The 24,325-nt window shown below is 36.1% G+C and overlaps 1 protein-coding gene across 1 annotated transcript in view; it reads right to left on the reverse strand.

Annotated features, from left to right (window-relative positions):
• The window catches only part of LOC136040865 (titin-like), a 76,325-nt gene extending 52,878 nt beyond the window's left edge, over positions 1-23,447 (reverse strand). Inside the window, exon 1 of the mRNA XM_065725250.1 lies at positions 23,365-23,447. The gene's annotated coding sequence lies outside the window, so the exon portion shown is untranslated. The remainder of the gene's footprint in view (positions 1-23,364) is intronic.
• Between the last annotated feature and the right edge of the window lie 878 nt (positions 23,448-24,325).

Genomic DNA, 24,325 nt, shown 5'->3' on the forward strand with positions numbered 1-24,325 from the left:
TTTCTATATATATAAAAATAAGTTGTCTGTCTGTCTGTGGGTCTGTGGATCAGGTGACGTCATGTTTCGGCTGACGTCATGAAATTAGTTGCCGTAATTTTTGTTATGACGATGCTTAGTATATTGTAAAACACATTAATTTGGTTAATAATATACCATTTAAAACACCAAAATGAACATGCTGGAGTAGTCACTCGGTGAGAGAGGGTGTCAGAACGGAGAATGAAGGTCCCAGGTTCAAATCCTGGTTAGGCTAAAAAAGGTAAAAAACTAAAAACTAAAAAAAAAACTGAAAAAACTAAAAAAAGGCAAAAACTACAAAAAAAAACTAAAAACTAATAAAAAAGCCGAAAAACTAAAAAAACTAAAGAAACTAAAAAAAGGAAAAAACTTAAAAAACTAAAAACTAAAAAAACTAAAAAAAAGGAAAAATGAAAAATAGAAGAGAAAAAGAATACTAATAAAATTAAAAATAAAAATAAAAAAAATAAAAAAGATAAAAAGCTAAAAAAAGGTAAAAACCAATAAAAACTAAAAAGAAAAAAAGGTAAAAAAATAAAAAAAAAATCATCTAAAAAACTAAAAAAAACTAAAAAACGTAAAAACTAAAAGAACTAAAAAAGTAAAAAAAAAACTAAAAAAAAAAAAAAACTGAAAAATAAGCGGGATATAAAACAGGGGGATATAAATGACGACCGGGACACCGGGACATAAGGAATATAAATGAATCAGAAAATACAACTCATGTTTCCAAATGACGTCGTTTGGAGCCCAAATTGAAAATCCAGATCAATTTATGTCTACTTTCAAAGTAAAAGGGCAAATTTATCATAGAGCAGGGTCTCTTCTACCATTCTCAGGCGAGAATCATAAATTTTTACAATTGTACTTCATCAGTGATAGAAATTCTGAATTGAATGCACGTTGCGAAATTTCTCCCAACATTGAAAGGACAATCGTTTCCCAATTACAACATCTTTTCCACGAAAATAATAATTTAGTGCGTCTGTTCAAAACAGCCATCGATTTGATGCCTACTTATACGCATAAAATTGTTATTTCCGCTGACAAAACGCCTCCTGGCCAACATGTGCGTAGATACAATGCTCCAACTATCGACGAAGTGGCCATCGTTATGGTCGGTGATCAGTTTTTGGGACACAGGGACACAACTACAATGGCGCATAACTAATATGGCGCGTAACGACTTACGCGCGCGGGGGGGCTTGGGGGGGCGCGAAGCGCCCCACCAACTAGGTGTTGGGGTGGCGCGAAGCACCACCCCAACAGCTAGTATATATATAAAAATAAGTTGTCTGTCTGTGGATCTGTGGATCAGGTGACGTCATGAAATTAGTTGTCGTCATTTTTGCTTTGACGGTGACGTCATTCAAGTTATATAAGACATAAGTTCACGTAGAAATCTATTAATGTTTAAGTTTACAATGACTGATGAAGATGCTCAAAGAGTCTATGCCAAAAAACTTGCTGCTGATAGTTCCTCGGCTCGCTTTCTTTTCTGACTTTCTCTATCAGCAGCAAGTTTTTTGGCATAGACTCTTTGCACAGGGGGATATAAATGACGACCGGGACACCGGGACACAAGGAATATAAATGACGCCCGGGACACTCAAAGAGAAATCAGAGACTGGGACACCGGGACACAAATGACGACCGGGACACAGGGAATACAAATGACGACCGGGACACAGGGACATAACTACAAAGGGGACGCCGGGGTGCACAGGGGGATATATAAATGACGATGGCGACTCAGGGAATGGTCGATTAGCAATCACCATCAACAAAGCTCAAGGGCAATCATTAGAATCATGAGGTATAGATCTGAATACGGATTGTTTTCCCATTGACCATTATATGTTGCATGTTCAAGAGTCGGTAAACCTGACAATCTATTTATATGCACAGACAATGGGACAGCAAAGAATGTTGTATATTCGCAAGTTTTACGTAGTTAAAAACATATATATATATATATATATATATATATATATATATATATATATATATATATATATATATCTATATTCACAGGTGGGACATAGGGACACAACTACAATGGCGCGTAACTAATATGGCGCGTAACGACTTACGCGCGCGGGGGGGCTTGGGGGGGGGGCGCGAAGCGCCCCCACCAACTAGGTGTTGGGGTGGCGCGAAGCGCCACCCCAACAGCTAGTATATATATATATATATATATATATATATATATATATATATATATATATATATATATATATATATACTAGCTGTTGGGGAGGCGCTTCGCGCCCCCCCGTGCGCGTAAGTCGTTACGCGCCATATTAGTTACGCGCCATTGTAGTTGTGTCCCTGTGTCCCACCTGTGAATAAAGATAGATTTATATATGTGTTTCAAACTACGTAAAAATTGCGAATATACAACATTCTTGGCTTTCCCATTGTCTGTGCATATACAAAGCCGTATGTACTAATAATGACGTCATATGCAAACGCTCTTTTTACAAATAAACAAACATGCATACACACAACTCGTTTTTATATAGATAGATAGATAGATAGATGCAATACAAATTAACTGCGTAAAACTTGCGAATATACAACATTCTTCGCTGTCCAATTGTCGCTGCATATAAATAGATTGTCAGGTTTACCGACCCTCGAACATGCAACGTACAATTGTCCATGGGAAAAACAATCAGTATTAAGATCTATACCACATTTTTCTAATGACTGACCTTGAGCTTTGTTAATGGTGATTGCAAATGCTAATCGAATTGGGAATTGCAATCTTTTAAATTGAAAAGGCAGATCCGTTGGAATCATGGGAATGCGAGGAATAAGAACAGCCTCACCCTCAAAAGGCCCTGTCAAGATTGTGGCCTCTATTAGGTTTTCCATTGTTTTTTTTTACGGCAAGTCGAGTGCCATTGCAAAGCTTTGGTGGGTTTATATTTCTTAAAAGTATTATTGGTACGCCTATTTTTAGTTGTAGCACGTGTGGTGGAAACCCTGAAAGATCTATGGAATTTAAAAATTCAGATGGATAATTAACCGCTTCATTTGGTTCCAAAACTGTGTCGACTGACTTGTAAAGGACTGCCTGGTCTCGAATCTTGGTCAAAACAATATTGTTGATTTCGTGGACGTCTATATTTTTGGGTGCGAGAATCGCTCTTTCACTTAGCCATTTATTATTTTTATAATTTTTTAGAATATTCGGAAATACTTTTTCAATCAATTCATTTTTGGACGTCACTAAATTACAGAAATCAGCAGGTAGTTGTATACGTCCTGAAATTGAGTCTACTGGGAGCTTTCCGTTTCCAATTGCCAGCAATTGATCTGAAAATGTTTGACCAGAGTCATCGTTTTGCAATCGGACACGCATATTTGTAGTTAATTTTAATGTTTTTACGTGTGCCCATAAATTAGAATTTTTCAGGCAAGCATTCATTTCGTCTGCAGGAGTTGATCTAGGTATTATAGGTAATGTTTGCCTGAAATCTCCCGCAAGCAATATTAACGTGCTACCAAAGGGTTTCGACTTCCCTCTCAAATCTTTCAAGCATTGATCCAGAGCCTCGAGCGATTTTTTGTGTGCCATTGTGCACTCATCCCAAATAATAAGTTTGCATTGCTGCAATACTTTACCCATCCCAGATGATTTGGAAATATTGCACGTGGGAGTTTCTGTAGAATGCAAATTCAGAGGCAATTTCAAAGCGGAATGAGCAGTTCTTCCACCAGGCAGCAATGTTGCGGCTATTCCGGACGACGCAATTGCCAACGCTATATCATTTTTTGATCGAATTGATGCCAGAATCAGTTTTATCACAAATGTTTTACCAGTACCTCCTGGCGCATCCAAAAAGAAAATTTCTCCAACGTTGTTATCGACACAATGCATTATCGTATCATAAATGTCTTTTTGTTCCGACGTTAACTTGGAAATGTTATTTTGTACATACGACAATAGATCACTCGTACTGTCACTTTGTTCACGATCCAATTCTACACATGTCGAAACAGCAGCGATACGGTTAGGTGAAGGCATTCCCAAATCCTGAAGAGGTTTGTTTGCCATACGTACGCACAAATCTATATATATAAAAATAAGTTGTCTGTGGATCTGTGGATCAGGTGACGTCATGTTTCGGCTGACGTCATGAAATTAGTTGCCATCATTTTTGTTATGACGATGCTTAGTATATTGTAAAACACATTAATTTGGTTAATAATATACCATTTAAAACACCAAAATGAACATGCTGGAGTAGTCACTCGGTGAGAGAGGGTGTCAGAACGGAGAATGAAGGTCCCAGGTTCAAATCCTGGTTAGGCTAAAAAAGGTAAAAACCTAAAAACTAAAAAAAAACTGAAAAAACTAAAAAAAGGCAAAAACTACAAAAAAAACTAAAAACTAATAAAAAAATAAAAAAGCCGAAAAACTAAAAAAACTAAAGAAACTAAAAAAAGGAAAAAACTTAAAAAACTAAAAACTAAAAAAAACTAAAAACAAGAGCTAAGAGCTCATATGGCACTTGTGACGAGGTCGGAAGAGCCGAGAGCTCATATAGTACGAGGTCGGAAGAGCCAAGAGCTCATTTGGACGAGGTCGGAAGAGCCGAGAGCTCATATGGTACGAGGTCGGAAGAGCCAAGAGCTCCAACTCCCCCCAATGTCATCAGACCCAGTCGGGATTTAAAATAAGAGCTCTGAGACACAATATCATTCCAAACATCAAATTTCATTAAGATCCAATCACCCGCTCATAAGTTAAAAATACTTCATTTTTTCTAATTTTCCGAATTAACCGGCCCCTACCCCCCCCCCAGATGGTCAAATCGGGAAAATGACTATTTCTAATTTAATCTGGTCCGGTCCCTGATACGCTTGCCAAATTTCATCGTCCTAGCTTACCTGGAAGTGCCTAAAGTAGCAGAACCGGGACTTTAGGTTTTCTCCCTCCAACTCCCCCCAATGTCATCAGATCCGGTCGCGATTTAAAATAAAAGCTCTAAGAAAATACCTCATTTTTCTAATTTTTAAGACTTACTCCCCCCCTCCCAACTACCCCAAAGAGAGCAAATAAGTTCCGATTATGTCAATCATGTATCTGGGACTTGCGCTTATTTTTCCCATCAAGTTTCATCCCGATCCCTCTACTCTAAGTGTTTTCCAAGATTTTAGGTTTCCCCCCTCCAACTCCCCCCAATGTCATCAGACCCAGTCGGGATTTAAAATAAGAGCTCTGAGACACAATATCATTCCAAACATCAAATTTCATTGAGATCCGATCACCCGTTCGTAAGTTGAAAATACCTCATTTTTCTAATTTTTAAGACTTACTCCCCCCCTCCCAACTACCCCAAAGAGAGCAAATAAGTTCCGATTATGTCAATCATGTATCTGGGACTTGCGCTTATTTTTCCCATCAAGTTTCATCCCGATCCCTCTACTCTAAGTGTTTTCCAAGATTTTAGGTTTCCCCCCTCCAACTCCCCCCAATGTCATCAGACCCAGTCGGGATTTAAAATAAGAGCTCTGAGACACAATATCATTCCAAACATCAAATTTCATTAAGATCCAATCACCCGCTCATAAGTTAAAAATACTTCATTTTTTCTATTTTTCCGAATTAACCGGCCCCTACTCCCCCCCCCAGATGGTCAAATCGGGAAAATGACTATTTCTAATTTAATCTGGTCCGGTCCCTGATACGCTTGCCAAATTTCATCGTCCTAGCTTACCTGGAAGTGCCTAAAGTAGCAGAACCGGGACTTTAGGTTTTCTCCCTCCAACTCCCCCCAATGTCATCAGATCCGGTCGCGATTTAAAATAAAAGCTCTAAGACACAATATCATTTCAAACATTAAATTTCATTAAGATCCAAATACCCGCTGATAAGTTAAAAATACTTCATTTTTTCTATTTTTTGCGAATTAACCGGGCCCCCACTCCCCCCCAGATGGTCAAATCGGGAAAACGACTATTTCTAATTTAATCTGGTCCGGTCCCTGATACGCTTGCCAAATTTCATCGTCCTAGCTTACCTGGAAGTGCCTAAAGTAGCAAAACCGGGACAGACCGACAGACAGACAGACCGACAGACAGACCGACAGAATTGGCGACTGCTATATGTCACTTGGTTAATACCAAGTGCCATAAAAAGGAAAAATGAAAAATAGAAGAGAAAAAGAATACTAATAAAATTAAAAATAAAAATAAAAAAAAATAAAAAAGATAAAAAGCTAAAAAAAGGTAAAAACCAATAAAAACTAAAAAGAAAAAAAGGTAAAAAACTAAAAAAAAATTCATCTAAAAAACTAAAAAAAAACTAAAAAACGTAAAAACTAAAAGAACTAAAAAAGTAAAAAAAAAACTAAAAAAAGGAAAAAACTGAAAAATAAGCGGGATATAAAACAGGGGGATAAAAATGACGACCGGGACACCGAGACATAAGGAATATAAATGAATCAGAAAATACAACTCATGTTTCCAAATGACGTCGTTTGGAGCCCAAATTGAAAATCCAGATCAATTTATGTCTACTTTCAAAGTAAAAGGGCAAATTTATCATAGAGCAGGGTCTCTTCTACCATTCTCAGGCGAGAATCATAAATTTTTACAATTGTACTTCATCAGTGATAGAAATTCTGAATTGAATGCACGTTGCGAAATTTCTCCCAACATTGAAAGGACAATCGTTTCCCAATTACAACATCTTTTCCACGAAAATAATAATTTAGTGCGTCTGTTCAAAACAGCCATCGATTTGATGCCTACTTATACGCATAAAATTGTTATTTCCGCTGACAAAACGCCTCCTGGCCAACATATGCGTAGATACAATGCTCCAACTATCGACGAAGTGGCCATCGTTATGGTCGGTGATCAGTTTTTACCTCGAGATATTATTCTCAGGGTTTCCACCACACGTGCTACAACTAAAAATAGGCCTACCAATAATACTTTTAAGAAATATAAACCCACCAAAGCTTTGCTATGGCACTCGACCTGCCGTAAAAAAAACAATGGAAAACCTAATAGAGGCCACAATCTTGACAGGGCCTTTTGAGGGTGAGGCTGTTCTTATTCCTCGCATTCCCAAGATTCCAACGGATCTGCCTTTTCAATTTAAAAGATTGCAATTCCCAATTCGATTAGCATTTGCAATCACCATTAACAAAGCTCAAGGTCAATCATTAGAAAAATGTGGTATAGATCTTAATACTGATTTTTTTTACCATTGACAATTGTACGTTGCATGTTCGAGGGTCGGTAAACCTGACAATCTATTTATATGCAGCGACAATTGGACAGCGAAGAATGTTGTATATTCGCAAGTTTTACGCAGTTAATTTGTATTTTATCTATCTATCTATCTATCTATCTATATAAAAACGAGTTGTATGTATGCATGTTTGTTTGTTTGTAAAAAGAGCGTTTGCATATGATGTCATTATTAGTACATACGGCTTTGTATATGCAGAGACAAAGGGAAAGCCAAGAATGTTGTATATTCGCAATTTTTACGTAGTTTAACTCCTGCAGACGAAATGAATGCTTGCCTAAAAAATTCTAATTTATAGGCAAACGTAAAAATATTAAAATTAACTACAAATATGCGTGTCCGATTGCAAAACGATGACTCTGGTCAAACAGAAGACTCAATTTCAGGACGTATACAACTACCTGCTGATTTCTGTAATTTAGTGACGTCCAAAAATGAATTGATTGAAAAAGTATTTCCGAATATTCTAAAAAATTTTAAAAATAATAAATGGCTAAGTGAAAGAGCGATTCTCGCACCCAAAAATGTAGACGTCCACGAAATCAACAATATTGTTTTGAACAAGATTCGAGACCAGGCAGTCCTTTACAAGTCAGTCGACACAGTTTTGGAACCAAATGAAGCGGTTAATTATCCATCTGAATTTTTAAATTCCATAGATCCTTCAGGGTTTCCACCACACGTGCTACAACTAAAAATAGGCGTACCAATAATACTTTTAAGAAACATCAACCCACCAAAGCTTTGCAATGGCACGCGACTTGCCGTAAAAACAAAACAATGGAAAACCTAATAGAGGCCACAATCTTGACAGGGCCTTATGAGGGTGAGGCTGTTCTTATTCCTCGCATTCCCATGATTCCAACGGATCTGCTTTTTCAATTTAAAAGATTGCAATTCCCAATTCGATTAGTATTTGCAATCACCATTAACAAAGCTCAAGGTCAATCATTAGAAAAATGTGGTATAGATCTTAATCCTGATTGTTTTTCCCATGGACAATTGTACGTTGCATGTTCGAGGGTCGGTAAACCTGACAATGTATTTATATGCAGCGACAATTGGACAGCGAAGAATGTTGTTTATTCGCAAGTTTTACGCAGTTAATTTGTATTGTATCTATCTATATAAAAACGAGTTATGTGGATGCATGTTTGTTTGTTTGTAAAAAGAGCGTTTGTATATGACGTCATTATTAGTACATACGGCTTTGCATATGCACAGACAATGGGAAAGCCAAGAATGTTGTTTATTCGCAATTTTTGCGTAGTTTGAAACACATATATAAATCTATCTATATTCACAGGTGGGACACAGGGACACAACTACAATGGCGCATAACTAATATGGCGCGTAACGACTTACGCGCGCGGGGGGGCTTGGGGGGGGGCGCGAAGCGCCCCACCAACTAGGTGTTGGGGTGGCGCGAAGCGCCACCCCAACAGCTAGTGTTCTATAATAACTAAAGTGTAGTTATAAATTTCTGATGTAAAATCAAAAGTCATATCTGATGTCTCTAACTGTTTTCGATGGAGTATATCTTCGGACATTTTTGACTTATATTTTTCCCATAACTCTGTAGGAGCTGATGGAGAGCAAGTTGTTAAAATGATGCCAAACAATGCACGAATTTGACTTGGGGTTGACGTTTCGCACGCGTCATTGATGCAGTTATCCCAGTGTTGGTCATTCTCCAATAAATTCAGAGCTTGGCATGCACTACGGTAAGTGTCATGTATAGTACCGTTTACAGTTCTCAAATACTCAAAGGATGTCGGACCGGGTACATTCACCAAAAGCAGGCGTAGAAAGAAGCATTCATGTTGATTGGGGTGAACGGTGTAGAGTCTTCCTATCGTGGTATCTTTGAAGATGGTAGGTTGGGCGTCGACTGACTTACCCTGTTTTCGACGTTCAAATACTTTATTTTTAGTATTCCACGTGTAATACGAAGGCACTTCAGTATAAAGCAGTTTTTTTGCAAAATAATCATTTTTGCAAAGCGAAAAAAAAGCTGTTAATGTTGTACCCGGTGGATTCAGGACTCTTTGTTGCACGTTGGTTTCCGTGAAATAAACACGTTGACCATTCTGTAAATGTACCGCTAAGTGAACAACAGCTGGACTACGTTCATGTATCGGAAATGAAAGAATTCGCCAAACAGCTTCATTACTGCTTATGTATCTTCCAGCCTGATATTGTACGATTTCGTCGAAATCTTCGATTTCGGGCTGCAAGCCAAAAACTACCATGTCATTGCCTTTGTTGACGTATTTACATATGTATTTGATTGCCTTTACGGAGTTACAGTATTCAACGTTTATGTGTGCATTAAATGTTTTTGATAATAATGGGGAATATGGAACAACCCACTGGTTATCTACTTCGATGGTGGTACCGTTACGCTTCTTTATTATTGCTGTTTTACCGCCATCTTCAGTAGATCTTCTTCTATATTGTGGGTAACCATCATTGCCAGTAATTGTGTTTGATACTAAAAGTCGAGGATATTGCTTTGTGCACCTTCCTTTGGCCATGCATGGTGAATTTTCGTTCAGTGCACTGCAAGGTCCATGTATCATATTTTTTACAATAATATCATGTAACCCCTTATCGACATTTTTATCAGGTATTTCAGCGGAAATCACATCATCAATTTCGTTCGAAGTATTTTTTTTATGTAGCCAGATTAGTATATGTGCGTGTGGCAAACCTCGTTTTTGCCATTCCACTGAGTACATCCAGCATCTCACTGACCCAAACACTTCAAGTTTTACTATGTAGTTTATCAGTGATTTCAACATTTGCCGGAAGACACGGGCCGTAATGTCATGCCTATGAACCGCCGATTGTCCTTGAAGTAAAAGCTGCAGTATCTCGTCCCAAGATTGATTACATGTAAATGTAATCAATAAATCTGGACGACCATAGAGACGAACATACGCAATAGCATCTTGAGCATATTCATGCATATGACGGGGACTGCCAGCATATGACGAAGGTAAAATTGTTAATCTTCCAACGTTTGTGGTATTACCGTCATTTATAACTGCATCTCGCAAATGAATGTATTGTTCAGAGCGGAGCTTGGTCTGATTCAGGCGGATATATAGCAAACGTTCTGATTCAATTTTAGCATACATATCAACGACAAATTGGTGAAACAATTCACGGCATTTTAAAATATAATTTTCTTCATCCTGCCGAATCATTAGTCTATAGGAATAATAATGCATTGCACTGCATTTCTTATTCATTTCTTTGTTAGTGGCTGGATTCATCAATTTAATACTAAAGTTATAGCCGTCGGCTCCATCCCAAAAAATGATAGGATATTGTAGGGCATCGTAGCATCGATGAGTTTCAGCAATTCTTAACAACTGAGCGTTTCGCTTATGAAGAATAATATCTCGAGGTAAAAACTGATCACCGACCATAACGATTGCCACTTCGTCGATAGTTGGAGCATTGTATCTACGCACATGTTGGCCAGGAGGCGTTTTGTCAGCGGAAATAACAATTTTATGCGTATCAGTAGGCATCAAATCGATGGCTGTTTTGAACAGACGCACTAAATTATTATTTTCGTGGAAAAGATGTTGCAATTGGGAAACGATTGTCCTTTCAACGTTGAGAGAAATTTCGCAACGTGCATTCAATTCAGAATTTCTATCACTGATGAAGTACAATTGTAAAAATTTATGATTCTCGCCTGAGAATGGTAGAAGGGACCCTGCTCTATGATAAATTTGCCCTTTTACTTTGAAAGTAGACATAAATTGATCTGGATTTTCGATTTGGGCTCCAAACGACGTCATTTGGAAACATGAGTTGTATCTTCTGATTTGTGACAAAAAACGCTTAGATTCTGACGTAGTTCCAGTAAGGAAAGTCTTTAATGGCTCTGGTGGTGCAGCCAATAGAGGAAGTTTAACTTTTCCTGAGGCGCAACACATTCCCATTGTTTCACCATTGAATTTCAAGGCCTTGCAATAGGGACAAATTTTAGACATTGTCCCGATTTGAACACATCTACTCAAGCTATAATCATCGACTGGGTTGTACCTGAATGCCAGGCGATAACTTTCAGGTTGCTCTGATTCCTCGGCACGCTTTCTTTTCTTACTTTCTCTATCAGCAGCAAGCCTGATTTCTTGCTGTTCTTGTGATTCCTCGGCACGCTTTCTTTTCTTACTTTCTCTATCAGCAGCAAGCCTGATTTCTTGCTGTTCTTGTAATTCCTCGGCACGCCTTCTTTTTTCACTTTCTCTTTTAGCAGCAAGTCTGCTTCCGCGTTGCTCTGGTAGTTCCTCGGCACGCTTTCTGTTCTTTCTTTCTCTATCAGCCTCAAGCCTGTTTCCTTGCTGTTCTTTTGATTCCTCGGCACGCTTTCTGTTCTTTCTTTCTCTATCAGCCTCAAGCCTGTTTCCTTGCTGTTCTTTTGATTCCTCGGCACGCTTTCTTTTCTGACTTTCTCTATCAACAGCAAGTTTTTTGGCATAGACTCTTTGAGCATCTTCATCGGCTTTTGCCATTGTAAGTTCATCAGTCATTTTAAACTTAAAAAGTTTAAGTGTATTAAAGTGTGCTGAAGCTTCAGCTGTCCCGTGCAAGCGTATTAGGAAAGGCTCTCAACTTCAGGGTTGGTCAAAAAACCCTTCCCTTATTTCTGCGTGCGAGTCTTCTAAAATTTGGCTGAATATTTGGAGGGATTGCGGCAGGCCTAAGTCTGGGACTATAAATGGTCTGCGGCTACGTTCTAAACGTTTTTTTGCTAAAGTGTTAAGAAAACATAAGGTTGATCTTATTGAGAAAAACGCTCATAAAATTGCAGAGAACCCTTCGAAGCTCTGGAAAAAATTTGAACGCCCTTGTGAACACATTAGTGCAAATAATATTCCTGAGCCTGAGTGGATAAATTATTATAAGCATGAGTTTTCTTCTCCCGATCCTGCTCTTGAGTCAAAATTTGAAAAAGAATTAAGTGCTTGTCTGAAGAAACACGAACCCTCGACATTTATTATTAAGCCAAGTGATGTATCGTTTTATTGTCAAAAACTAAAGAAAAGAAATTCTGCGGGAGTTGATGGAATTACTGCCAGACATTTTGATTATGCAAGTGCTCTTCTTTTTAATCATTTATCTCTACTTTTTCAAATGTCTATTGAAAACGGAGTTGTTCCTTATCAATTTACAGTTGGTCAAATAACCCCTATCCCGAAAAAAGGCAAAAAGGATTTTACTTCGTGTGATTCGTTCCGACCTATAACAGTTTCTTGTACTATTTTTAAATTGTTTGAGTCAGTTATTTTGGATGAAATTGTTTCTAAATGTTATGTCCCACCCCACCAGTTTGGTTACCAAAAAGGTATTAGCCGGGAGCATGCCCTTTTTGCTTTAATGAATGTTCTTGCTGATGCAGAAAGAAGTAGATCCCATATTATCCTTTGTGCTTTAGATGTTGCTCGTGCTTTCGACTCTTGTATTTTTTCCCAAGTTTTATTTGAAGCGTATAAAAGAGGGGTAAATTTTTGTATAGTGAAGTGCCTTCTGTATATGTACCATCACCTTAAGGCGAAGTTAAAGGGGGGATCTTCCCTTTTTAATATTTTGAAAGGAGTCCGTCAAGGTGGCCTTACCTCACCTTCTTTATTTAATAACTCTGTTTTAAATGCCCAAAATTCTGTTAATTTTAGTTGTATTCACCGTGGATTTAACTTGTCTTTAATAACTTTTGCAGATGACGTTTTGAATCTAAGCCGTACTTTTAGTGGATGTGAAAACGCGTTTAATCAGCTTTATAATGAATATAAAAATATTGGGCTTTCTTTCAATGTTGACAAAACTGCTGTTGTAGCTTTCAATTTTAAAGAGACAAATGGCCCTATTTTTTTATCTTTAGCTAATGTTCATGTCCCCCTTTCTCAAAAATTAGTTTACCTTGGAATGCCTATTGGAAAACATATGAAAGAAACTGTGAATTTATCCCTTGAACTTTTGAAGAAAAAACTGAGAATTGCTTATGCTTCAATTGCATCTAATATTAAACATATTGATAAATTAAATCTTGCGAAAATTTATAATAGCCTAGTTGTACCTCATCTCCTTTCTCTTTGTCCGGTTTGGCAGTTTTTTAGTGAACCTCAGTTACCCTCCTTGGACTAGAAATAGTTACTTAGTGAACAAATTCCGCCTAGTTTCTCCTACATCTATTATTGATAAAAGGCTTCATGATTTTCGTTCTTCTATGTCGATAGTGTCTCACCCATGGTCAGCATTACTTATTTAATTGTTTGATTGTGTTGATTTGTATTTATTTGTACCTTTTTTTTTTCTCTTATTACTCCATCTTAAGGGCGTTCCGCCCTCTTTTTGTAGATGGGTTATAAATAAATTGAATTGAATTGAATTAATAGATTTCTACGTGAACATATGTCTTAAATATCTTGAATGACGTCACCGTCGTAGCAAAAATGACGACAACTAACTTGATGACGTCAGTCAACACAGAAACATGACGTCACCTGACAGACAGACAGACACACAGACAGACAACTTATTCTTATATATATAGATATATATATATATATATATATATATATATATATATATATATATATATATATATATATATATATATATATATATATATATATATATATATATATATATATATATATATAAATTTGGCCTACTTTTGCTGCAGGATGGTATGTTATCACCTTCCTGTCCGATATTTTGAGGAGCTACAGTTATTGATCTATCTGCATCCAACCCATATAGCTCAATGACTAGGTTAGGTAAGCCTACATCCTGTGATTGTGCACGAATGGCCACTGCCAAAAAAAAGAAGTTGTGCTTCTCAGTGTCTAACTCTTGTTCTATTGGTTGCACAATCAGATATCATGGAGACTATCCTACATGACAACAGCTCTTCAATCGCTTTTTCTCCTTCTGCAGTAAGATGGGTCTTTGCCTGGTCCAAAGTTCTGTCAAGAGCAAACTTTTTATGCAGGGTCTTCATTTTTTCTAGTTTTGATACCATCTAAAAATGGACCCGAGTGTGCTTTTTTTTAATGAAGAATTAGAATGCAGCTTGTTTTTTTTTTACTTCAGGCATGCTGTGTAGGAAATTGCCAGCTCCCTGACTGCTCAGATTTGGTCAGTTTCTATCAATGGTTCCTTTACTCTTCCTATATGTATTGCATAAAAGCACAATAGCTCTTGGTGTTTCAGCATTTCCGACTCCCAGGGGGATGAACTGTGAGCCCCAGCTACTTACAACCCCATAGTTCGGATAACTCTTTCTCCTCGATTGCTAGAATCATGACAATTAATAGCTGTTCTAAATGCATTGCAAATGCCAAAGTCACCACAAAAATTGCTTATCAAACAGTTCGTGGTAACTAACTGTAGTAAGGAGCGACCCGGCTCAATAGTAACCACAACTCTAAAAAATGGAATTTTGATACCAATAGCTACATCAAAAGAATCGCATTTTAATGCTGATTTTAAATATATAAGTGTCATCAAGTTTAGTTTTACCCATCAAAAGTTACGAGCCTGAAAAAATTTGCATTATTTTAGAAAATAGGGGGAAACACCCCCTAAAAGTCATAGAATCTTAACGAAAATCACACCATCACATTCAGCGTATCAGAGAACCCTACTGTAGAAGTTTCAAGCTCCTATCTACAAAAATGTGGAATTTTGTATTTTTTGCCAGAAGGCAGATCACGGATGCGTGTTTATCTGTTTGTTTTTCTGTGTGTTTTTTTTCCCAGGGGTGATCGTATCGACCCAGTTGTCCTAGAATGTTGCGAGAGGGCTCATTCTAACGGAAATGAAAAGTTCTAGTGCCCTTTTTAAGTGACCAAAGAATTGGAGGGCGCCTAGGCCCCCTCCCACGCTAATTATTTTCCCAAAGTCAACGGATCAAAATTCTGAGATAGCCATTTTATTCAACATAGTCGAAAAACTTTATAAATATGTCTTTGGGACGACTTAATCCCCCACAGTCCCAGTGGGAGGGGCTACAAGTTACAAACTTTGACCAGTGCTTACATATAGTAATGGTTATTGAGAAGTGTACAGGCGTTTTCAGGAGGATTTCTTGGTTGGGGGAGGATTTGAGAAGAGGGGGATAGGCTGGGGGAACTTTCCATCGAGGAATTTGTCATGGTAGAAAAAACTTCCATGAAGGGAGTGCAGGATTTACTAGCATTATTTAAAAAAACAAAGAAAAAATAAATATGAAAAAGTTTTTTTCAGCTGGAAGTAAGGAGCAGCATTAAAACCTAAAACGAACAGAAATTATTACCTACATGAGGGGCTCACCTCCTCCTCCTAATACCCCGCTCTTTACGCTAAAGTATTTTTAAACTATTTATTCTACGGCTTTTGTGATTCAGGGGTCATTCTTAATGAATTGGGACAAAATTTAAGCTTTAGTATAAAGATCCAGATAATGACGAGGGGGCGAACCCCCTCATATATGTAATAAAAACATGAGAATACAAAACTTCTTTACGTAAGCTAATTTATAACTTATGTATATCTTTTACTAATAAAAAGATTCGTAAAAAATTAAAAGTTCTAGTTGCCTTTTTAATTAACCAAAAGATCAGAGGGCAACTAGGCTTCCTCCCCCGCTCTTTTTTCTCGAAATCATTCGATCAAAATTATGAGAAAGCCATTTAGCCAAAAAAAAAAAAATTGTAAATTTCGTTTTAATTATTCCTCTGCAGAGAGCCAAAATCAAAACATGCATTGATTCAAAAACGTTCAGAAATTAAATAAAAAAACAAGTTTTTTTAACTGAAAGTAAGGAGCTACATTAAAACTTAAAACGAACAGAAATTACTTCGTATATGAAAGGGGCTGCTTCCTCACCAACGCCCCGCTCTTTACGCTAAAGTGTTTTAATGTTTTAAAAAGAAGAGTTGAGAGAAAGAGTCAAACTTTAGCGCAAAGAACGGGGTGTTGGTGAGGAAGCAGCCCCTTTCATATACGAAAGTAATTTCTGTTCATCTTAAGTTTTAATGTCGCTCCTTACTTTCAGTTAAAAAAACTTGTTTTTTTTTATTTAATTACTACCAGAGTCCAAAACAAAAAATCACTTTTGGAGCTTCCCAAACTCTGGGAATTGTAAGAAAATTGCTCTTAGCACGTTCCAACAAGATCTATGGAGCTTTCACACTCGACTATCTTGCACTTTTTCCCTCATCTCTGCTCTCTTAGGATAAAAGATGAGACAGAAACCCTTTTATAGGGCTTTACATATTCACATATTTACATATTTACTTGTTTACATATTCTAATTATGTTTTCAAAAACATGCTATCCTGAGGTTAATATTTCTTCTCGTCCCTATGCTGGGATTCCAAGTTGAAGGATCCAACCAGCATTAGGCTAAAAATGGTGTATACTAGTCTGCTTAGAATATCCAGAGTAAGGTTTGGCTCAATAATCACCTTGACCCATTCTTTTTCGTCACACTTGGAAGTTATTCTAACATAATCAAGCTAAAACTTCTATCCGTAATTGTCCCACATAGTAACTCTTATGTGAATTTATTTAAATTAAGAAATAAAAACATAAGAAATCATTTAATCAAAAACATTAGTTTATCTTGATTACAATCAGAAACAAACACTTAAATTGTACATTCAGAAACCAACAAACTGAAATTTGTATACCCTTGGTTTTGTTTTCTTTGGTTTTGTTCTTTCCTGTCATAAAAGTATCTTTTTAGGTCAGTTTTTATAATTGAAAATAACTTTTAATTATATTTTTGGATCAAGATATCATTATTGCCTAATGTATGTGAGTGTAATGTGTCTTGGATTCCATTTCAACCTCTCCAGCAGAAGAAATGGACAAGAGAGATGAAATTAAAATATTAAAAAAAATTACATAAACATCCTTCTTATTGTAGACACAATTGTCTCTTTGCTAATAGCAATATGTACAAAGAAGAAAAATGTGCTGAAGACAGTTGCCCTTGCTAAGAAAGCACGAGGGATATCAAGCTCCCAGTGTTGCCAAAACCTCTTTCTTTAGATGAAAAGAAATATCTTCTTGCTGTCGAAAGGGGTGACCTTACAACATTCAAAAGGTAAGTTGAAAGCATAAAAGAAACTAATTGTAGACACAATTGTCTCTTTGCTAATAGCAATATGAACAAAGAAGAAAAATGTGCTGAAGACAGTTGCCCTTGCTCAGAAAGCACGAGGGATATCAAGCTCCCAGTGTTGCCAAAACCTCTTTCTTTAGATGAAAAGAAATATGTTCTTGCTGTCGAAAGGGGTGACCTTACAACAGTCAAAAGATAAGTTGAAAGCATAAAAGAAACTATCTCTTATATATAAAAAAAAAATTATAAAAGACAAAAAAAAATTGTAAGCAGTCATTTCCATTGAGGATCAAATGTTTTGCAAGTAAACAATATAAATAAGCAAGTTTTTTGAATGTTTGCTGCATATGGGGATCTGAAACACTCAGCTCAACACTAGTCACCAATTTTAAAGCATCTACTGTAAAGATCACTCTTTGATGTTTTACACTCTTAGATCATGATTTCAGAACAGCATTAGATGTTATCATTTTCTGGTATTAGAATATGAAAAGATCTTATTCTCAGAAACGTAAGGGCAGAGACCCGAGGGAAAATTAGAAATCTCGAGCCTAAAGTAGATCACAGATCCAATTTCAAGATGGCAGGTGAAGGGGACTGCTGGAATTTTGAAAACCCTTTTACAGCAGTTCAGACTCGTAAACAAGAATTTTAAAAGGGAAAAACTATTAACCTCCCAGATTTTACTGTTGCTTTTGGTCCAGCATGAAGAAAAGGTCAGGTCTAAAGGTGACATTTAGGAGAGGATTTGAATGTAGTGGTCTGAAATTTCAAACTATCACTTTTTTCAATTTGAAATTTTTGTTTTTCTTACTTAAGAAAAATAGTTATATTTTGACCCTCATCCCAATATAAGTGTTCTATTAATTTAGTTTCCAGCTTAAAGCAGGTTTACAGAAGACATACTTATTTTTGGGTTCTTGATTTCAAAGACATATTCTAAAACTGATCATTTGAATTGGTAGCTACTAAGTTAATTGAATCAATATGTTTTGGAGTCAATAGAATTATCTTATTTGACCACTTCCCACATACTCACTGAAAGATTTACATGATTTTATATTATTGCATCCCTGCATAAAGCAGAGTACTAACTGATTTTCTTCCTTTTCAAAATTTTGTGTCCAATATGCTTAGATAGAATCCAACTGAGAAACCAGATAAAAGTTCGAATTTTGATAACAATTTGTTCAAATACTGATCGAATTTAGTTGCAGGGTCGAGATACTCATTGCACCAAGAGCAAATCAAACACAGTTCCAGCTTGTACCCAGAGCTTACATAAGCAAAAATGGAATTATAACTAAGGGGGGGAGGGGCTGATAGATTTCAAGTAGCCAAAGATGACCTATATTTTGGGAGCCAACTCTCTATAAATAAGACAAAAAAGAATTTTTAAGGAGCAACAGAATATTTGATGTTTTCTGCAGGACAGAAAATGATTTTGGTGAAACTCTACTTTTTGAAACAATAAAACACTTTAGCGTAAAGAGTGAGGTGTTGAGGAGGAGGTAACCTCTTTCATATATGGAATAGTTTCTGTTCATTTTAAGTTTTAATGTTGCTCCTTAAATGCAGTTAAAAAAAAAATTTGTTTTTTTTATTTAATTTCTGAACATCTTTGAAGTAATGCATGTTTTGACTTTGGCTCACTGCACATGAACAATTAAAACGAAATTTGTGTATTAATTTTTTTTTTTGGCTAAATGGCTTTCTCATAGTTTTAATTAGATGATTCTGATAAAAAAAAAGGGTGGGAGAAGAGGCCTAGTTGGCCTTCAATTTTTGGTTACTTACAAAGGCAACAAGAGCTTTTTATTTTTTTTTATGAACGTTTTTATTAGTAATAAAATACACAACTTATGAATTAACTTATGCAACAAACTTCTATATTTGTATGTTTTTATTACATACATGAGGGGGTTTGCCCCCCATGTCAATACTTTGCTCTTCACACTAAAGCTTGAATTTTGTCCCAATTCTTTAAGAATGATCCCTAAATCACAATGGTCATGGAGTAAATAGTTGAAATTGCTAAAAATACTTCAACATAAAGAATGAGGTATTATGGAGGAAATCAACCCTCTTGTAAATGTAATAATTTCTGTTCATTTTAGGTTTTAATGCTGCTCCTTACTTCCAGCTGAAAAAACTTTTTTCATTTATTTTCTCATTGTTTTTTTTTAAATGGTGCTAGAAAATCCTAAGGTCCCTTTATGGAAATTATCTTCCTTCTGTAAACTCCCCCATGGAAAGATCCTCTCAAAAAGACCCCTCCCCCGACCAACTCCACCTCCCCTCAATACAAAAAAGTCCCCCTAAACACGTCTCTACACTTCCCAGTAACCCTTACTATATGTAAACAATGGTCAAAGTTTGTAACTTGCAGCCCCTCCCTGGGGCTCTGGGGGATTAAGTAGTCCTGAAAGACATATTTATTAAGTTTTTCAACTATGCTGAACGAAATGGCTATCTTAGAATTTTGATCCAGTGACTTGAGAAAAAAATGAGCATGGAATGGGGCCTAGTCCCCTTTTGGTCACTTAAAAGGGGACTAGAACTTTTAATTTCTGTTAAAATAAGCCCTCTTGCAACATTCTAGGACCACTGAGTCAACACTATCACCCCTGGAAAAAAAATAAACACATATCCATGATCTGTCTTCTGGCAAAAAATACAAAATTCCACATTTTTGTAGATAGGAGCTTGAAACTTCTAAAGTAGGGTTCTCTGATGATTTGATATTTGTTAAAATTCTTTGACATTTAGGGGGTGTTTCCCCCATTATTTGAAATAAGGCAAGTTTTCTCAGGCTTTTAACTTTTGATAAGTAAGACTAAACTTGATGAAATCTATATATTTAAAAATAGCATAAAAATGCAATTCTTTTGATGCAGCTATTAGTATCAAAGTTTCATTTTTTAGAGTTTTTGTTACTATTGAGCTGGGTTGCTCCTTACTACAGTTCATTACCACAAACTGTTTGATTCAATACTATAAAAATTATTTTGCAAGTCTCAGAATTGGATGACTGTCTCAAAGACATGGGGCCCATCAATAAATTTTCCCAGCATAACAAGGAACTAGCAAAACAACCTTGGTAAGCAATTGAGAGTAATCTCATATATGTCAACAGTTCAAAAAGCTAACTAGAGGCTAATTTAGAATAAAGAAAACATAATCACATACTAGTTATTAAAAAAAGTACAGTCTATTAAATGCACATACATCATAAATTATACATAGGCTATCCTACTTTGATAAGGTAGTCAATCATCAAGATAGAACAACACAAAACTCCCAAAGCTGTATAATTAATATAGTATTCATTTTGAGCTTTTTGAATTTTTCAAAATAGGCAGGCTGGAATATGTAAGTATAAAATCTCATATCTTTCCAAACCCTTAAAAATATGATTAAGCCCCATTTGGTAAATAAAAAAAAACAAAAAAATCAAAAAAAAAAAAAAAAAAAAATCATGCTTTCCAATGAGGCAAGTAGCCTATCATTTATTCAAGAGTATCCCTCCAGGTAGGCACCTTTGATATAAACAGTGAGTATGAACCCTTGGTCCATTGCATAATCCTCAGTCCATTGTACCTGGTGTAGATTAAAGTCTCCTGTTATGATTACATTTTTGTTGGCAAAGGTAAATGTGTCCACTTCAGGTCTTAGCACAATTACTGCCTTAATTTTGTCTATCTTGTTGGTTATACAATCCACATAGCTGCACATAACTTCAAATCTACCAATAGCATTAGGGCCATGAGTGGCTTAATTTGTTTCCTAAGAAATATTACAACTGCTTGCTGGCTTAGTTTGTTTCTTAAATAAAAATCAGTATGTGAGACATGTGTATATGAACTACAACCAAGTTCAGCAAGAATTATCAAGAGATGATTGGCCATTCATTGAGAATTTAGATGCCCCTGAATCATGGAGTAAAGTGAAAGATATTCTTGTCATCTTGTGACAAGCATACAACATGGATCTGTAAGCCAAGAACTCTTCCTTTTCTCACCTGTGATATTAAACTGGCAATCCAAAAAAGAAAAGGCAGTGGAAGAAATATAAAGATATGCCAACACAAACAAATAATGTTAGATTTAAGCAACTCTATAATAAGGCTCAACTCCTTTCATGAAAACTTACAAGAGAGTATGAAGGTCCAATTGCATAAGCTTCCAAATGAAATTGCAAGAAATTTTGGAGGTCTGCTTCCCTGCAGAAACCTAGAAGACACTCTGTAACTGAGCTTTCTGTTGATGAACCATCTATTACCAGCACTAAAGAAATAGCTGAGACACTGAACAATCAGTTCCAAATAGCCTTTACTGCCCCAGATAGAGATCCATTCCAGATAGAAATCAACCTAAGTATATAGTTGATAAACCAATGTCACCAATTATTGTCTGTAAAGATGACATTGAGGCTAGGCCAAAAAATGTAAACCAGAATAAATTTGTAGGGCCTAACAGAATACAGCCTTGGACATTAAAGGAAGTTCATGTAGAATTGGCCATGCCTCCTGCAGCACTTTTCCAAAAATCCCTGGATACAAAGACAGTGCCTCAGGACTGGTAGAATGCTTATATCACCCCTATCCATAAACATGGCAGCCAATTAGACTCATTAAATTACTGCCCTATTAGCATTATATCCATTGTTGGGAAAATTCTGGAAAGAATAGGAAACAAAATACAAACCTATTAACTTGCCTTTGTGATCTCTCTTTCGGCAAAAAAAATAGAAAATTCTACATTTTTGTAGATGAGCTTGAAACCTTATTAGAAGGGCTTTCTGATATGCTAATTCTGGTGGTGTTATTTTCTTTCTGATTCCTAGACTTATTAGGGTGTTTCTCCTCTTGTTCAAAAATTCTGCAAATTTTCCCAACCTTGTACCTTATAATAAGTAACATTAAACTTAATAGATTTTGCATATTTGGAACCAGGTTAATAAAAAAAATTCTTTTGATGTATCTACTGTTATCAGAATTCAGTTTTTTAGAGCTTTCATTATAATCAGCCAAGTTCCTCTTTACTTATAGACTGTCTCTACAACCTTTTTGATTATGAAGTTTCTGTTTTGTTATTAGGTATGTTATTTCTATCATTTTTACTATTTTGACACTAGGCCAGCCTAAGCCCCCCCCCCCACTTATTTTTTATTCTATAAATAAATAACCTTATAGTCTAGTCTATAGGTTTCCTGATTAGCCTATTACTTTTTCTTTACTTTATTTTGCATTGTGAATCAGTCACTGAAGAGGTAAAATTCTAGTTTAGCAAGTTTTTGCTATCTTTGAAAGGGGTTAGGTTAGGAAAATGAAACTTGTAGTAATGAATCCAGGGCCAGGGAAAGTATTGGCAAGATTCCATTTTAACCCTGTTCAGATTTATGTCTTAAAAATTTGCCTACTTTACATGTCTATAGCTTACCTAGGCTATTAAAATTTTGGCAAAATATATTTTACCTTAGTTTTCAGTGATCAGTTTCTTTTTTTCAGTTTTAGATCTGAAAATGCAAAACCTGTTATTTGAGTTATATTATAAGTCATATGTATCTTTTTTCTAAATTTAGGAAATGTAACTGCAGATTTTTGAAACATAACAAGCTGGGATTGAGCAAAGTTGTAAAGCTGAAAATAGTTTTTTTTTGCAATTCATTGAGCAGAAGACCTGTCTTAAACAGTTTCAGTTTCTTAACATTAATATTTCTAAAAGTTAGCAAAGGTCACTACCCTCTAGAGGAAGCAGGAGTGGAGGTAGGACTTCAAAATATCTTATCAGGACATACTTTAGTCGGTAGACCCATCCCTGAAAGATTCATTTTTATAACTTAACCCCTTGCCCAGATAGCTAAAGTTGCTGAACTAGAATTTCACTATGTTTTATATCGTGACATTTCCATTCTTTAAGAGAAAACTTGCCTCCAAAATCATTAACTCCTCAATTTAAAGTTTTTAACTCATCCATAGGTGTTTACTTTCGGTGATGAATGCGATGAAAAATGTTTTTCCATCTTTTCCTTTTCTTCCATTGCTGGAGTCCAAGGCTGCTGACAGCAAACCCACAAAGACGAGAAATATAACATTATGCACAGTTGTGTCGATGGGGAAAGGTAAAATCTAGGATATTTGGGGTGGGGGAGGTATTTTCCCCCTCTATTTTTGGAGATTTTCATTGGAAAATGTGTTTTTGTGTTTACATTACATAAAACAGACAAACAACGTAACTTGCATCCCTCCCCCTATATTTTGAAAAATAAACTTTTGATCCCCCTAACTTGCCGTGTATTGAAGTTCCATATTAAACCACTATCATCTGTGATTAATTCAAGATCTTGCCCAACAAAAATAAATTAAGAACGCATCCAAAATTTGTTAATATACATTTTTGTTATGTTTTTCAAGTCAAACAAAATTTCGGAAGGGGGAGGTTAAAACGCTTTACTATTTCCCCTCCTCATGGATACGGCCTTGGAAGCAACACTCAATAATCTCTAAGACAAAGAGCCTTTTCCAGACTTTTTAATATTTAGTTTTTATTAAAAGTTATTGTTCGCTTCAGTCTGTGTTTTCGTGATACTTGTCGTTGTAGTCAATGAAAACCATTTTCAGTATCCCAGGTATGACGCGCAATGGACCTTATTCATCTGTGGTTTTCCAGATGCCCTTTTGAGAGAAAAACTTGAAAGCTTTAGAGCTTTCTGAAAATATAATACTCAGTACAGGTGAAAAAAGTTTCTTCAGGATGTTTGCATTGATTTCTTATAAGTTCTTTTTTAAGTCTTTTAAACCCGAAATAAGGTTTTTTTTTCTGACGAAGTTGAAAATTTGCACGAAAAGCAAAGAGGATTACTCCATAATGATGCACCTATTACTCGGTCAT

Source organism: Artemia franciscana, chromosome 21 (genome assembly GCF_032884065.1).
Source record: "Artemia franciscana chromosome 21, ASM3288406v1, whole genome shotgun sequence".
Taxonomy (NCBI): domain Eukaryota; kingdom Metazoa; phylum Arthropoda; class Branchiopoda; order Anostraca; family Artemiidae; genus Artemia; species Artemia franciscana.